The 18,206-nt window shown below is 35.6% G+C and overlaps 1 long non-coding RNA gene and 1 pseudogene across 1 annotated transcript; one reads left to right on the top strand and one right to left on the bottom strand.

The window, feature by feature from the left end:
* LOC148764130 (DNA-directed RNA polymerase III subunit 2-like) overlaps positions 1-18,206 on the bottom strand; it is a 37,447-nt pseudogene that overhangs the window by 2,503 nt on the left and 16,738 nt on the right.
* Positions 1,847-2,494, top strand: LOC18609061 (uncharacterized). The gene is made up of 2 exons (XR_016024460.1): positions 1,847-2,035; positions 2,109-2,494. It is a non-coding gene; the product is annotated as an uncharacterized LOC18609061 (long non-coding RNA).

The following is an 18,206-nucleotide window of genomic DNA, read 5'->3' as shown; positions in this document are numbered from 1 at the left end:
CAAAAGAAGAAGGATTATTGAGAAAGTGAAAATAGAGTTACCATAAATGCATTTCTTTTATTAAAGTATTAATACCAGCAGAATACAACAGAACATTGTCAACACCTGTGGTCTTCTATGCTTGCCAAGAATCAGCCCATTTCATATAATTAGAAATGAACTTTGTGCGTGAAGATCATCTCCTGATAGTAATTCCAAGTCTTCAACTCCCAAACTATAGCACTATTCCAGCAGAAATTGCATGTCCATAAATAATAAAGATGAACATACATATCTCGATGCAAGAAAAGCAGCATTCAATTTATTACAGAATAAAGCTCAAGGTATTAATCTGATTATGGTTAAATTTTTTATGCTAGATTCCAGTAGCAAGAATCAACTCTAGTAATGCTGATCAGTACTATAAAAGGAATGTCAACAAACATAAACACTAAAAAAGATCTCCTTACCAAAACAGTGGAACTAAATAGACAGTAACAAGGCTACTTGGTAAAAATTCTAAGACTTAGTACTTCTTAGTGCTTAGTTAACATGATATCTGGACTTTTTGTAGCAAAGAAGAGGGATCACATGAATAGGTTAATACAAATTCATATGCAAGACACGCAAACATGTATTTGAGTATATGGCATGCAGATGCAAATGCTTCATGCATGCCCACGTACACAATTTACACATATGCATAAGAATCTAATGTTACCTTGTAAAGACCAAGTCATAATTATATCATTTCTATCCCATCTAACCCCTAAAATTGAAGGACATTTTGTACATAGATAATTAGATTTAATTCGTATTTGCACATTTATCTGCAAATATCCATATCATAAACCACTAAAGCATGTTTTAACATCTTTGTCTGATCAATTGCAATTACAAGCACATGTAACTGAACAGATAAAGAATTAACTTCATATGCTATTTAATTGCATATAGTTCACTGAGACATACATTTACTTATATAATGCACACGTGCATACTACCTTCAAATACCATCACCTTAAAATTACTACATGAAATGCACTTTTAACATTAAAACAAAAGAAATTTTTGGTGAATAAAGATGTACCAGAGAAATCAACGGACCCTCCTCATCATCAGTTGTGACATGAGTCATTAGTGCCAAGTTTTTCACCAGTCCACAAGCTTCACCTTCTGGAGTATCACTAGGGCAAAGCATTCCCCACTGGGACAAAGTATTGAAGAAAAAAATTTGAGTAATATTAAAATCAAAAGTACAGCTCAAAGGGTTTAAGTAACCATCTAACAATAATTCAAATCAGAAAGCATATCAATTGCAGTACTAGGAAATCACTCTCACCTGGCTCGGTTGCAATGCCCTAGGTCCACTAACTTTCCTCGATTTCTCAAATTGAGACGATATTTTTGTCATGTGGCCCAAGGTCCCTATAAATGATAGCCTGGCTAGCACCTGGAAGTAAAGGATTTTCCACCGGCATAAGTCATACCACAAAGAAAACTGAAAGACTACATACAAAAGCATAGTGAAACATAGACAGAGAAGATGCAAAGTAAACCTGTGTCATACCTTTCCTGTGCATTTTGAACCGCTTAATGTCAAAATTGCCTGTAGAAAGGGTCCTTTCTAGCCCCACAGTAATAATATCCACAAGTCTTAAAATCTATAAATTACCAACAAAAAGAAGAAATCAATATAGAAGAAGTAAGAAGCTTAATATGAAATAAAAGACTAAATAAATAGATCCAATCATAAACAAAAATCTGGATTAAAATAAATGTCAATTGGAATAAAGGTTATATATCAATGGTTTAAGGGTATCAACCGGGATGCTTTAGGATGGGGGGATTTTCGGGGAGAGGGGATATTCCTTTTTCAGGGTGGGGGAACCTTGTCTTTTTGGGTGGTTCTTTTGCTGGTTTTTTGTGGATTTTCTCTGGGAGTTGATGTGCTCTTGTGTCCTCCTTTTGGATGGTGCTTTGATTCTCTCTTGCTTCAGCTTTCCAGAGGATTTCTTTGCTTGAGTTGTGTTCCGGATGCCGCTTCCTCTTCAAGGTGAAGCAGCTTTCTTCTGCATTTGAGGCATCATGTGACAGTTGCTGACCTTCCTTTTTGTGCCTGGCTTCAGGTCATGTTCTCCAAGGAGATGTAGCCGTGTCTTGGTTCCTTTGCCTGTGGTGCATCTCGAGTTGATTATGTTGATCCTTATTTGCTCGGATCTGTCAACGTGCTGTCAACTTTTTCTACTCCAATTGGATCTTGGCTTTGATGATCAAGGGCTTCAAGGGATCTTGAAGTCTCTACTCTGTTTTTGGATCATATTTGTTTTGTGGTCTTAGGGCATTGCTGTCACTGTTTGAGGTTGATTTTTAGGAATTATGTCTTTGTTGTATAGCCTCCTTGTTTCCTGCTGTTGTTTTTTATCTTAGGCAGGATCGAGTTTATTTTGTGAGGTTACTGATTGGTGAGGGCATGCTGCTGGTTTATGTAAGCAGTGGTGAACCTTTTTGTCCAGGCTTTTCTTGCCATGCCGGTTTTCATTTCATACCAATGAGAGTCTCTGGCAGCTCCAGTTCGAGACTGTCAATGGTATATCGGTTAAGGGCTAATAAATTCCACTTTTCAAAAAAAATATATTTCCATTTGACTATATAATCTAATAAGCAATTTCATTTTCCTACAAAAATCTTCAGATATCATACACAAAACAATTAGCTATCAACTCCCATGTCTTTCTTGGTTAAAAACTCCCTGCTGGTTTATGTCTTCCTTCCGTTTGAAAGAACTTCCTTATGTCTTTTATTAGCAAAGTAAAAGCTGAGTGCTTCAATTGATGGAAGTGTCTTATGTTTATGACAACCTAATCAAACAGATTTACAAAAGGCCCACTTGAACTGGACAAATGAAAGACTTAGGACCATTACATGGGAAAACGAATTCATAAAACAACTAGCTAAGCCTCATGTTCATGATGACTTGCTCTAATAGATTTTATAGATGACTAGGGAGCATGACATCAGTTGCCAAAAGCCAGTAGAGATGCCAAAATATGAAACGATGGGGGAAAAATGCAAATGACCTTTCTAATGTGACAAATATACAACTGCTTTCCTTTTACTTCAAGTTGACAAGGATAAGAACACTATATAAAGAAAGTGATGGATTGCATCCAGAACCCTAGCTTTCTCAAATCCTACCAGTAAACTTAAAGCTATCACATATCATTCCCTTATGCTTGGGGCAGGTTCTTTTGGAAGAGGATCGAAACAGTAGCATGGTATGGTAAGAAACTTTATCAACAAAATGGCATAAACAATGAAGATCAAGCACAACACAACCTACTAGATCAAAGCCAAGGAACAGCATTCCATAAGATAAGTTGAAATCACCTTGTCTCCACTCACTACAGAGTTATATCTATTTCAAGTGTAGGTCCAACCAACCAAAAAATATTACAAAAAGTCAAAGTCAGTAAGAACCCACTTGATTACAAGATTCCAGCTACTGCAGCAGTTGAAATTTACATACATGAAAAAGAAAAAGCAATGCAGTGTAGTATTAGGCCGCAAACTGTTCCCGTGGGAATAACCATGTAAGGAAATTACAAGTAATTCACATCCTAGCTTACATGTATGATGTACGTGCATATGAATAGCAAATAAAAGATATACAAACAAAAAAATAAACAAACTGAGAAAAGCTAAACTTTTTCATATACGATAGATCTTCTTCCTTTACAATATGACTTCCAATAATTGATGAAGATAAGATAATTAAAACTTCCATATCTAATAAATGAAACTTACAAAGTGTAACGTAATGAATTGCCCATGATAAAAGCTAAATCCATGAAAAGATCACTAGAAAAGGGGCAAAAATAGAATAATAGAACGAACTACCCAAGATAAAAGCTAAATCCATTAACTATATAAAGTCCAGCACCTTATTGAAAACAAACATTCAATGAGCAAATTACCAATAAAGCAAAGTGCATTGATTTCATATCTGTATTCAATCAATGCAAGTTTCGAACACATTTTGTAACAAACAAAAGCAGATCCTAGGAAGGGGGCTGCGAAAAATTATAGTTTCTCACCCAGCACCAGATGTCAAAGTGATGGGAACAAGAATGAAACTTAGTGTATGTTTTGTCACTCTTGTTTGCAATAAGGTCCCTATTTTAAAGATATACACAAATGTTAGGACACAGGAAGGAGAAATTGCTGTGAGCTGTTTAATATAGGTCACGGTTGTTCAAAGCGGATCCTAGGAAGGGGGCTGTGAAAAATTGTGGCTTCTCACCCAGCACCAGATGCAAAAGTGATGGTAACAAGAAGCATGCATCTTAGTGTATGTTTTGTTACTCTTGTTTGCAATCAAGTCCCTATTTTGAAGATATAGAGAAATGTTAGGTGACAGTTAGGAGAAATTGCAGTGAGCTGTTTTATATAGGTCATGGTTGTTCAGTTAAATCACTGAGCTTGAGGATCTAATTTTAATTACATGCATTGGGCTAACGACAATTAATATCTTTTGTGAACAAGCTTCACCAAACCATAAATAAAAATCTTTAATATCATGGGAACAAATCATATTTAGGGCACTAGTAAATTAAAATTATTTCTTGAATGGCACAAGTATAGTAACTTGTTTCTTTGTATAAAGAAGTTTGATAAAAGACCCTTTCCAACAATACTGAAACAAGTTCCATTTTGATTTCCTTGCTCATGGAAGACCTCTTTGATTTAACAGTCATGGTTGGTGTTTAAACAATTCAACTTTTTTTAAAATCTCTTGGCAAAACCCATACCTATTAAGCTCCGTTTTTTTTCCAAATTACACTTTTCTTTGTTTGACTAGATACTATAAATAATTTTAGGGGTTATAAAAGATAAAGGAACAAAATTGATAGCAAGGAAGAGAAAAGATAAAATTAGATAGAAAAGTCAATCACCTTTAAAAGGACATAAAAGAAAATGAAACAAGAACCATTGTTTTTCTTTTCACTTATTGCTCTTAAAGTCACAAAGAAAGTCATAAGGTTCCCTTTTATCATTGTATAACTCTTAGTATAATTTGTGTTTTTTCATCAATGATATATCATAATTATCAACAACAAAAAAATTACAATGTATATATTCACCACAGAGGAAAAATTAAATAAATCCCCGACATAAACTTACTCAGACTTTCTCTTATCTATTAAGAGATGACACCATGTTATGTGTCTAACCTTGGCTCTTCCTGTCTAGACTTAATACCTAGCTACTTATTGTTAAACTACAAATAATATTGAGTCTTAGGTGACATATAAACTATTGTATACATAATCTAATCTAGTAAATTGTATTAATATATGTTTTAAGTTATAATTACCAACTATAGGAACTATTTAATTCTTAACAAATCTAATCTAGTAAATTATATATATTTAAATTATAATTACCATCTATAGGAACTATTTAATTGTTAACATTAGATAAAGTTTGTGGCTCAAAAACCCAACAAGCATGAAACTGCTGAATATCACTTATTAGAGGATCAATTGTATGTATTTATGTTAACATACATACATAAGCCTGATTAAATTCCTGAAGCATTCAGAAAAACAGTTTCATGTGAAGAGAAATCCAGCACTTACAAGAGAAGGATCCAATGAGCTAGATCTTGCAGGCTTAGATAGGATAATGTCTATCCGTTTCTTAACCTCACCAATCATAGTCTTGAACAAGTCCTACAACAAAAAGTCCACAAAGGAGACAGAATTATTGGGACCCATTAACTGAGGATGTACAAATATTTTGAGCTACTTGTAAAATCTTGAACAAACCTCAAAAAGCAGAGAAATTAATTGGCCTGACAACTCAAAACGCTTGTTCCCCAAATAATCCTATAAAACATAAAAACATCATTTATTTACATCTACATAAAGTAGCACACACCATTAAGAAGTCTATGCATACTATCAACATAAACAACATTAATCAGCTTCCATGCCTCCAGATGTTCTACTAAGTACTTGGTTGTCTAAGGCATCAGCCAACCTGCTTAATCTTGTGAATGTAGACATGAAAAAAAAGGGTTAAAGCATCAAAACTGACTACCTACTCCAATAAAGGATCTAGTTCCCAAAGAGATAAGTCTACGTCTATGGATAAAGACACAATGCAAGCTTCTAATCAAAAGAAGTCACCCAAACTTGGATATAAATGTCTGGCATATTGATGTGTCCAAGTATTTGACACACATTCTCCAACTATTATACTTGTCAGCTAAAAAGGATCCAAAAGTGAGATACAGATACATATCTATAGAAATCATTATAATTATTTTTCCCAATTTGTAAACTAGATTTTCCCAAATAGATAACTTTGCCAACTATCTAGATTTGTTGATTTCTTGTTTTCCTTAAGTTGTTTCTTTGTGCAGCTTGTGGCATGAAGTGCAGATGACCCTTATATCACCCAAGACACAATGTACAAAAGGCGCTTGTCTGATTGAACTAAGCCCAGGCACTAATTTCTAAAAATTATTAGTGTATAAGTAAAACAGAAAATTCCAATTATTATTGTATATAATAAAATTAATCTACTACATTTTGAACACTCACTACATGGGTAAAAAAATGGTGATTTATAGAAATAAAATGGTCTTTTCAGAAAAAAAAAAAAAAACTGAAGGAAAGATAAAAAATGGTGATTTCAGAAAAAAAATATAAATTGCATTTTGAAAGAAAAGAAAAACAAAGTTGCCTGTAAAGAATGGGTAGTTTTTTTTCAAAAGCATGTGAAACACAAAAAAGTGTTTTAGTAAAAAAGGGAAGGACATAAATACCCCTAATATTATATTGTTATTTTCTTTTGGCCTTTCACTCATTGCCCTAACTGAGTTGATGTCACCTTGACTCATGACATCAAACTCAGTTAGAAGCATTATATACAAGTATAGATGATTTTGTCAAACACTAAAGAGTTTCATTCACTCCATCGCAAGCATTATCATAATTAATTGAAAAGTCATTGGACTTCAATTTTTCAACGATCATTTATCTTTGACTCTCGCCTCCCCCCCTCTTTCTCTTCTTCCTTTCTTCCACAATTTCACTCTCATCCTCTTCTCCCTCTTGTTCTTCTTCTTTATGTATTACATTAACCTCCTACAAATTTCACTCTCATCCTCTTTTATTAATTTACAGTCCCCAACTGTTTTGAATCCCAAGATCTATCATTGATTTTTTTAATCAAGTGTCCTGTCTGTCAAGCAAAAATCCATGTCCAAAGTGTTGCACCCATGTCAAACACCTTTTTCATACCAGAATGCTGCCAAGATTACACGACTGAGCAAAATTGAAGATTTGGACGGTAGGCGCATTTGATTGAAAAAGAAATTTTGTCAAGCTTAAGGATTATTAGTGGAATGTGAGTTGTCACCACAAATTCAACAGTATAGAACTTCTTGTGCTACATTTTAAGGACTTCCTCCCTGGATCAATTATGGGATCATTTATGGCCGGAGATAATATGTCAGAACTCCCACACTCAGCCCTATTATTCTCTAGGAAAGCACTTGATGAGATTTTCAATTTCTCCAACCTTACAATGAGGACAAATTCCTTTGCGATTTATTAATATTTAACAGTAAGAAAAAAAAAGTTCATATATATATAAATTTGAACCAATTACCTTGTCATCCATTGCATCCTTATTTACCAATGCTTCCATCATCCTTCTCAACATCACAGCAACATACAAACATTTCGGGCGAAAATTATTGGAATGCACCTAACATAGGAGAAATCATGAACATCATTGCCAAAACTTTCCCATAATTTTAAATGCTGAAACATAACTTACAGGAACATTAGCAAGAAAGACATCACGGAGAATGGCCAAAGCTCTCACTTCCTATAAACAATATCAAAAAAGTTGGATTCTAATTATCATCAAAAGCAAAAACAGACACTCATAGCCGACAAATTTAAATAAAGAAAGAGGGGAACAGAAAAGAAAACCTTTACAGATGGACTAAAATATAGAGTCTTTTTCACCTGCAATAGGAAGGAATGGGCATGAAAAATGAACCAAATTTCTAAGGGTATCATTAAGGAATAATGCTCAAAAGTATAATAACAATATCTACAATTGCACAGCTTACTTAGGATTGGAGGACAAAAAAGCAACATACAAGCACAAAGCAGATTTAATGGAATAGAGCAACTGATCAAACCTCAAAAATAAATATGAAGTTTCCCATCCAGATAAAAATTTATCCAAAATCTACAAGTACTCCAATATGTAAACCATATTCACTAGTGTAAATAAGAAACTAACAAATTGAAGGAATGCTATTAACTGGGTTATCTGAAGTTAAAGTGCAAAACACCAGCAATGACCACGAATTCTTGGGCTTCTATTGCCCTTAATAGAGGGTGGTTTAACCTGTTGCAATTATAAATCGAAAACTGATATTACACTCCAAGGATCTTTCAGTGGGCAAACCTAAATGTAGCAAAAATTCAACAAATAGCTCAACCACAAAGATAGAAAACCGGCCCAGAATTTAGACACTAAAACAGTCCAAATGCCTATCAAACAATGAAAAGGGTGTAGTCAATGTCGAAACACAAAAGAAAACATTTTAAAGAAGTCCAAAATCCATGTTGAGTTAAAGCATCCACAGTAGTTATTTTAAACTTGAGTGGTGTAGTGTTAAATGTTTTAAGACAGGCATCCAACCTAGAACCAATTAACAATGGGTAGAGAGATTCAACTTGAATATAAGAAAACAGGAAACCCAGGACTTAACTGACGTGGGATAACACCACTTAATACTCCACCTCATGCGTAGGCCTACTACTAACAAAGTTGGAACACACAGGCCTACCAAGTGGACAAACACATAAAGAGCAACAAGCAACAAGAACACAAACAAACCTTGCTCTGATGCCATAATAAACATCCAACTTAAAACCAATTGGCAATAGGTGAAGAGGCCCTCTAATATGTATATGCTCAAGATACCCCAAACTTAACTGATCTTGGATTTCTTTTTTCACCAGTTTAATACATTCTTTGAGTCTTATAGTTTTATTTATTGTTTTTACTTTATATGCTTACAAATGATATAAATTAGAAAGCCAGTAAGTAGATCACTTTGCATGTCACTTAACATCAGCTTCCACCATTCCCTTTACTGACACCAACTACAATAATTTCTTTTATTAGTCAGCTCAATCAATCAGTACTGTAGTAATGTTCCAGGACATTCCCAGATCAAGAAGCTGGTTTGATCATTTACATTAAAATTAATGAAACCTATGAGTAAAATGTTGGCAAAACCACTCTACCTTTCCGTCAAGATACTCCAAAGCTTGCTGTTGGGTATGTATCCCATAACTTGCACATTCCTGAAATAAAAAAAAAAAAAAAAAGTGCTACAATAATTATAATACTATGATAAAAATTAGGTTAGAGTTTTGGGTAAAAAGGACAAAAAAGAGATGAGGTAACAGCCCAAAGTGCACAATTTATGTGGGAAGAGCAACTACAGTGCCAATGCTTAGCAAATAAATAACAGACCACTTCATGGGCCTGTTTTGGAACCCTCTTAAGTGGTTCTAATTTGAACTAGTTCAGTATCAAACCTTGAATAAATCATTCCCAACTACTTGGAGTTTCATATAGTTCACACTTTGATATTATCAAATATCATCTGCATGAAAATTTTAAAGTTGATTTTGAAACAAGTTATATGATTTAAAATAGAAATAGTTCAAATTTGAAACAGTTCAGAAAGTTGTCGAACAGGGTACTATAAAAGCATAGACAAAATATGAAAATGTTTGTTTTATGAGGGCTTTGTGTGCAATAACTAATCTAAGGAAAGAACACTGAGTTAGCTAATAGGATCTTGCCAAAAATCAAGATGCCAAAACCCAGCTACAACCGAAAAGAATAAACAAACACGCATATTTCATTCTATGAATGCATTACCACTAAAATTGATTTTTTTTTTTTTTTAATGTGACTTCCAATACCCATATAAATTCAAGCAACCCTTAGATTAAAGTAGTAACAGCAAGCTATGTCAAATGCCTTTTCAATCTGCAAAGTCAAAGGCCACGGTCTCCACAAAGTCTAAAGAAACTAACTTCATAATTGCAACATCCAACCACATGATTTCAAAAGTATTAATATTAGAAAGCATTGGCAGCTAAAACTAAAACACCAGTGCCAATTTGACAAGACATTATACTGGTCTAAAATCTAAGTCAAAAACAGCAAAAAAACCATGATAACAATGATAAGGATAGCAGCAGCACAAGCTATCGCTAATAAGAAAGCAAGAATTATCTATAGAGAAAAAGATTACTTGTTTGATTAAAGTGTCAAACATTAAACGGACAGAGCCAATGAATGAGAAAGAGAGGACATGGGTATTTATACTCATGTGTAGAAACCAACACAATCCTACATGGACTGATTTTGAGATTCTCTCATTTAGAAGCTTTAACTCAAATGATAAACAACCGTTAGCAACATATTTCCATGTTTTTCAGTAGGTTAAGTGGCAAAACAACAACAATAACAACAATACTAGAGATCCTTGTATCCATTGTTCAGAGACCGAAGAAAATAAGATCTAAAAATAGGAAACCAAGATGTGCCCATCTCCATTTGAATCATTTTGGGTTAAGTTCAAGTATCCTAACCTTTGGAAACTATGAATAATCATGCTGATGCAGAACAAGTTGTGTGAAAAGCGCCTAGATGGCTCATGTTGAACATAGCTTTAAAAACAAGAGATTTTTTGGGATTGAATTTTGGATAAAGGCCTTCAGGCTGTATGGATGGAAAGATAGAATTTTTTTTTAAATATATAAAAAAAAAAAAGAAACTGGAAAACAAAGACAAGTAGCTGTTATTTGGAGATTAAAGAGTCACCATAATTTCAACCTCATTAGTCATTGAAATAATTCTATCTGAAGGTTGCTTTCAAGAGAATGTGAGGAACTAGACCAATGAGTAATGATGTAATTAAGAAAACAATGCTAAAATTGCAACCAGGAGATATAGACCATTCTCTTAACAACAGTTATATGTTCAATGATGCCCATGGGCCAACCATTCTTTCAAGAAGGTAGATTTTAATCTTCAATTAGCTTCTTTGTGATTAAATTTAGAAAAGACAGTAGGTACAGAGAATAAAGAACATACTACGTGCAGTAATTAGAGAAAAACAATTAGAATGAAAGATGTCAATAAACCAACTAATTGGTACAATTCATTAACCAAAACCTAAAAAAAGATAAAGATCCCATGGACACTTGCCTAGACTGATAGCTTAATCCCTGTTGCACAAAGCTTGAGCTCATAATTAGAATATTTACACATCAAAATTTTTTTTTTTTTTTGCAGTGCCAAAATAAAGTAACTTTTTACAATTTAACACTTTAAATTTCTTGATTTTCCACATATTTTCCTAAATGAAAATAATTAGGACTTCCTATTAATGAAGAAAAAAAATAAACAAGCTGAAAAAAACTAGCCAAAAAAAATTATCTTTGGATCCCAAAAAACTCTTAGATGTTGTAAACTTGACCACATTGCCAAAATAATCATAAAGTTGAAATGAAATTAAATGTTCAATGACTGATTCAATATAGATGCTAAGACACATACGTCCATTAAATGCAAATGTACAAAAGGGCAATCGTTGATTCAATTAAAACTCTAAACCCAACAAGACTATGATTTTAAGTCCAATTTGGCATTTTGGTAACTCTTCCCTTTTAAACCTCCATTTGGTTTCAATTCCGAGATTAATAGAATAAAATAGAATAAATAATAAACTAAAAAAGAAAAACCTGGTTGAGTATTATATTTAACATTAAAATATTTGTATTTCAAAAAAAAATGTGCTATAGCCTAGAAGTAGAAAAATAAAGTTGGTTGGAGGTAAATTTTAACAATTAAACGTCTTCATAGTTTGAATATCAAAATTGTATATCTTTGTAATTATGTATTCAGAGTAGTTACATTTAAAATGTATAGGTCAAATCCCAAAGCAAGCTCCAATCAATACAGTGTGAACACTGATCACTCTCATTGACACATATTTGCAACATGAACACATCTTTCCCCTTCCACTTAAACACCTCTCTTTTTTACTAATATGTTCCTATTGCACAGGAACAAGTCATTTAAGACACCTTCCCATCAACAAATTTGCATTTGCTGCTACCTCACCTTTTACCAATAAAAAAAAAATTCCATATTCATCTCAGCCACAAACATATCATGCACATGGTGTTTACCAACCACTCAACACTAAGTACCATGAAGTATGATCAATAAGTGAAATCTCACGTTTCATTCCCAAGTAATCAAGCAATCTATAACTAAATCCTTTCTAAAGTCTTTTACATTCTTTCTTTTAAGACAAAGATTATGATAGACTTTGAATCCTTGACCACATAAATTACCTCAATAGAAGGTAAAAGCATGGCACTCAATCGAGGATCTCTTCCAACCATCCGCACAACCTCCTGATCACTCTCCAGCCCCATTGCTTTCATGACTACCATAATTGGAACCTGTAGAAAACAGAAATAAATCCCAGCCAACAAGTCATAGAAGAGGAAAAACAATATACATGAAAAACTAAATAGGGAAAAGACATAAGGTGCAAGAAAACAGCCTTTTTCACAAATTGATTGAGACATAAATATATCTTCCCTTTCTCCATTTGAATAACTGTTTTGCTTTTTATTACCTCTGTGCCGCTTGTTACTGTAGACACTAAATTATAAAAATATAATAAACAAAAAATGATGAAAAAGAAAGGAGAGAGGTACGACTGGCAGGGTGCAGACGCACCCTGCCAGGCACCTCTCTCACCTGCCAGACGCGAAAAATTCGCGTCTGGCAGGATAGTGGAACTTGCCCCCGGGTGCCCAGGGACAAGGCAAGGGGGCGTGCCCCCTCCAGAACCCGAGAATCGGGTATAAAGGAGAGGGGGCACTGTAGCATTTCGGGGAAGGATCACCTGCAAAGAAAATCCCTAGTTTAACAGCCAAAACAAAAAACCCACAATCAAGAACCGGCAACAAAAGATCCCAGCAGCCACACCAAAAAGAAATCGAAGTGAGATATCCAAAAAGAACCAAAAAGGAGAAAACGTGTTCAGGGAGAGCCGGCTTTAGCGACGCCGCAAGGAGGAGCTCGCAGGCGGAGAAGGAACCAGACCGTCGCGCCACCAGATCTGTCGCCGATTGGGGGATAGCCGACTTGACCCACGCCGAAAAGAGGAGCTCGCCGGCGGAGAAGGAACCAGACCATCGACGCCGCCAGATCTGCCGCTGGAAGGAAGAGCCGACCCAGGACAGCTGCGATGCCACCGGTTGGGGGATAGCCGACTTGACCCACGTCGCAAGGAGGAGCTCGCCGGCGGAGAAGGAACCAGACCATCGACGCCGCCAGATCTGCAGCTGGAAGGAAGAGCCGATCCAGAACAGCTGCGACGTCGCCGGTTGGGGAAGCCGACCGTAAGAGTTCGCCGGCGTGAGATTTCCTGCAGGTTGACAGCCAAGGGGGAGTTCGCCGGCGTGAGGAGGGGAAATCCGACAGAGGAAAAGTGTAGAGAGAAGTCAGAGAGTTTATAGGTAGAGAGAGAAAGTGAAAGGGAGAAATGGGAAGAAAAGGAAGAATAGGGGGGTTTTATAGTTAGTGCTTAAAGCTAAACGGTGTCGTTTTGGGGAATATTTTTAGGCAGCTCGAGGACATTCAAAACGACTGCGTTTTGGCTCGGGAAGGCTGAATACTTGGGGCATACTCACGGGCTTTCTGCCGGACTGATGCGTACTGGGCTAAGTCGGGCTTGAATATTGGGTAAGTTTTAAATATTGGGCTTTTGTTGGTGTTGGTTATGATTATTTTTTATATATGTAGCCTTTTGTTAGTAAGATAATGGGAACATAGTATAATAAACATGATTATGTAAATATAAAATAAAAAAATCAAAAATCAAAATCAATTAAAATCATTAAAATAGAAGACATAAAAAATAGGTAGATAACAAAAACAATAATAATAAAATAATAATATAAATGAATGAAACAAATGGTAGGCTACAAGATTAAATTAAGAAATTAAAAATTATTAGGTTAAGCGTTAAAATAATAAAATAGGTATGAGAATCAATATTAGAAAGTTAACTCTTTTAAAAATATATATGATTAATAAAATAATAGCCGATGATGGGATAATCGATCGGGATGCGAGAAGTCGCAATCCCGGGCCGATATTCCTTAGGTTCAGAATCCGAATCAAGGCCCCACCAGTATGATGGGAGGGTCTCGTTTTTAAGATTCCGAAATCCTTAATAAATAAAGAGCTTGATTATACAACAAAAATTATTACTTGATGAAATTACTTGATAAAAAAATAAATAATAAGTAATAAAATAATGATAAAGTGATAACAATTCAAATATATATAATAATTAATTCGTAAAAATACAATATATATGACATTAAATAAATAAAAATAAATAAATATACAATAGTAAAAAAATAACTAATTCAAAATTAAATATTGAGCATTAAGTGGCATAAACTATAAGAAATGTAAAAATAAAGATAAAAAAATATAATAATATATATATATATATATATATATATATATATAAAATAAGATCTTAAGCATTAGGTTTGAATAAAAATCGCTTATGAAAAATATAATAATAATAAAAATATAAAAATACATAAAAATCGTACGATAAAAAAAAATATATATATATATATATATAATTTTTACTCATTAAAATAACATAGAATTATAAATAATTTGTCTAACTATGAGTGAAAAACAAAGAACTTAGAACAAAAAACGTAAAGTATAAAAATAATAATAATAATAATAATAAGAAATAATAATAGGAAATATGATAATAAAATATATAATAAAATAAAAACAATTAATAATAACAAAAAATATAGATAATTGCATAGCATATATGTATTGCATCATACATATCATTGCACATAAATATTTCTGTTTTCGAGTATAAGCCCCGATGATGGGATCTTTCGGGGATCCTGCGAAGGCGGGTATTTGTCGAAAAGTTCCTTAGGTGAAAAGATATCCTCGGGTCCCACCAGTATGATGGGAGGGCTCGAGAACCATATTTAATAAAATGCTTTTGCCCGAATTAGGTTCATTATGCACAAAAAAATATTATTTTAAAAAGAAAACGTACGATGACCCCGATGACGGGAATTATTCGTCGAATTTGCGAAGGCGAGTTTCTCGGATAATTCCCTAGGTGAGAGAATATCCCGAGTCCCACCAGTATGATGGGCGGATTCGGAAAATATCCTCGATAAAAGGTTATTTGTCCGATATTTTTATCTCACGCCATGCATTTCATCTCACCACCCATTTGCATTCCATTTTAGGTTAAATAGGAGATAAATAATAAAAGTAATAATTAAGGAAATCTAGTGAAATTAAAAATTAAAGCCCAATAGGATAATCTAAAAATGGTACCGTTCATGAAACGGGCGTCCGAGGGGTGCTAATCCTTCCCCGGGCGTAACCGTACTCCCGAACCTAGATCCAGAAAATTGTAGACCGGTTTAAGATTCTTTTCGGTGGGCTTAAAATTAATTTAAGTTTGCATCGATTAGAATCGAGTCAATAGGTGGCCAATCACACCTAATAAAAAAAGGATTGGTGGCGACTCCTAATTTAATTTTTTTAGTGAGTTTTCACATTCACCCCACCTAGCGGTCGGGTTCCCGGACCCGCACGTTACGACAGCTGGCGACTCCACTGGGGACCGTCGAGAGTCGAGCCATTAAAAAAATAATAGGTTATCCAAGGCTTTAAATAATTCACTGTTTCCTTAATATTAATGATTTGTACTGCATATTTTGTTTGGTACATTAGTTTATTTCGTATTTATTACTTTATTGTTTCTAATACTTGTGAGGATTTAGGGTAAAAAGATGTGAGATTGTTACTTTGAACGCATGATTTCCTTCACACACACAGCACATTTTACATTCATGCATAAACCCTCCACCCGGGTTATGTCCTTTTAGGAGGGAGTTTAGTAGTTACGCTCTCGTGAGGTGATAACCTCCGCACGGGCTAGTGAAGACTCCCACTCAAATCGAACCTAGTCCGTTTGAAGCCTGTAATGGGTGAGGACCGGGGTGCCTTACTAGTCCGTGCGGACGACAGTGAGGAACGATTTGGGAACCTTAGCTCTGTTCATAAACCCCGCTCAGCATATAGAGTACAGAGAGCAGCTTAACCTTAAAAAGAGCCATACCCGTGAGAATATACCTCATAAATAGGTACACATGAAGGAATTTCTTCCACTCCCTCTATTTTAAATTATGCCCCGAGATAATAAAGTATCGTGGAGTAGACAATAATACCCATGATATTGCTTGTTATTCTCTCATTATTTCTAATACTAACTTAAGTTTATTTTGCTTGTCATGCGCATGTTACATGTTCATTTGCATACATCGTAATTGCATATAGGAGGAATATTGGCTACACAACATTCAACCTAAGAGATCCCAGTTATATCCATGGCATCGTCATTAGCAGGCCCGCTCAACATATACAGAAATGACTATGAGATAGAGTTACAGATGAGGCAGATTCAACAGGAAAAAGGAGACTGTTTGACCCAAGGACATATCTCAATTTTACCCGAGAGAGTTCACTTGGATCTTCAGCAGAATGACTTTACAGAGATGGTAGGAATTTGGGAACAATGGAGACGTGCTCACCGAGATAATTTTCAGAACAAGTATGGACACATTGCATGGCTCCTATATGTACCAGTCGATGACCAGATGCTCCGAGCCATTGTCCAGTTTTGGGATCCCTCATATCGTTGCTTTGTCTTTAACAAGGTGGACATGACCCCTACCATAGAAGAATACTCCTCTCTGCTTCGGATAGACCATATGCAGCCTGACAAGATCTATTGGAGGGCCCAGAAGACCGGACACCGACGAAAGTTGGCCAAGTTGTTAGGAATGACTACGGTGGAAGTGGATCAGCATTTGAAGAAGAAAGGAGACACAGAATGCCTTCCGTGGAGCTTCTTGAACGGATATATTAAAAAACACATGGAGGATGAACAAGGTCTCTTGGCTTTTGCGATGGCAATTTACGGCTTAGTGGTCTTCCCGAAGGTTCTAGGTCATGTGGAGGTGTCAGTCATAGACTTCTTTGATCAGGTGACAAGGAGCATCAACCCGGCCCCGTCCATCTTAGCTGAAACCTTCAGATCCTTGAATTTCTGTCGACGCAAAGGTGAGGGACGATTCATCGGATGTGCTCAACTCCTAACCATATGGATCAAAAGCCATTTCGAATGCAAAGAGAGCAAATTTCGAAAGCTTTATCTGTCTGCGAGTTGTCCTATCCTTGAGTTCTGCGAAAGTGAATGGCCCGACTACAAAAGGAAAGAAGAGTGGGTCGCAAGGCTCCGGGGGTTAATGAGCATTGAAGTGACTTGGAGAGCTCCATGGATGCCACGAATGCAAGTGATGTATAAATGTGGGGACAAGCCATGGGTACCACTGATGGGACCTTGGGGAGCCATCAGCTATGCCCCAATAATGGTGCGGAGACAGTTCGGATCTGAGCAATTCGTGCCCATGACTCACCAGCTCGACCAGTTAGAGTTTACATATGGAGAGCCAGAAACGCTAAAGAAAATTGAGGAAATTGCTCAGGACTGGAAGAAAAATTGCCGAGTAGATCAGGGAAGGGTTACCGATGAAGTCACCACAGGATATCATACTTGGCATGACCAAAGGGTGAAAAATGTCATACACCCCCCGAAGAGTCCATCAAAACATCCCGTAAATCCAAAACCTCAAGATGTCCTGCTGGAGAATGAGTTAACGAGAAAAAGACTTGAAAAGGAGATGATGAATATGAAGCGAAGACATGAGGATGAGCTAGAAGAAGTGAAGAAAGAGACTGCAAGAAAGGTACGGGTGGCTTTGAAAGAACGGGATGAGTGGCAAAGCAAGTTTGAGGAAGTGAGCGTGGCAAATTCTTCTCTGTTAGCCAGAATACAAGAACTCCAAAGTGCCAACAACGCTTTGCAGCACGAGGTACGAAGACAAGGACAAACCACCCAAGAGTTGAAAAATGATTGCAGCATGTTGGAAACTGCCATGGAGGGC

This window comes from Theobroma cacao, chromosome 2, assembly GCF_053813885.1.
Source record: "Theobroma cacao isolate CCN51 chromosome 2, ASM5381388v1, whole genome shotgun sequence".
NCBI lineage: Eukaryota > Viridiplantae > Streptophyta > Magnoliopsida > Malvales > Malvaceae > Theobroma > Theobroma cacao.
Note: the sequence above shows the minus strand (reverse complement) of the source record. Positions and strands in the feature narration are given on the sequence as shown.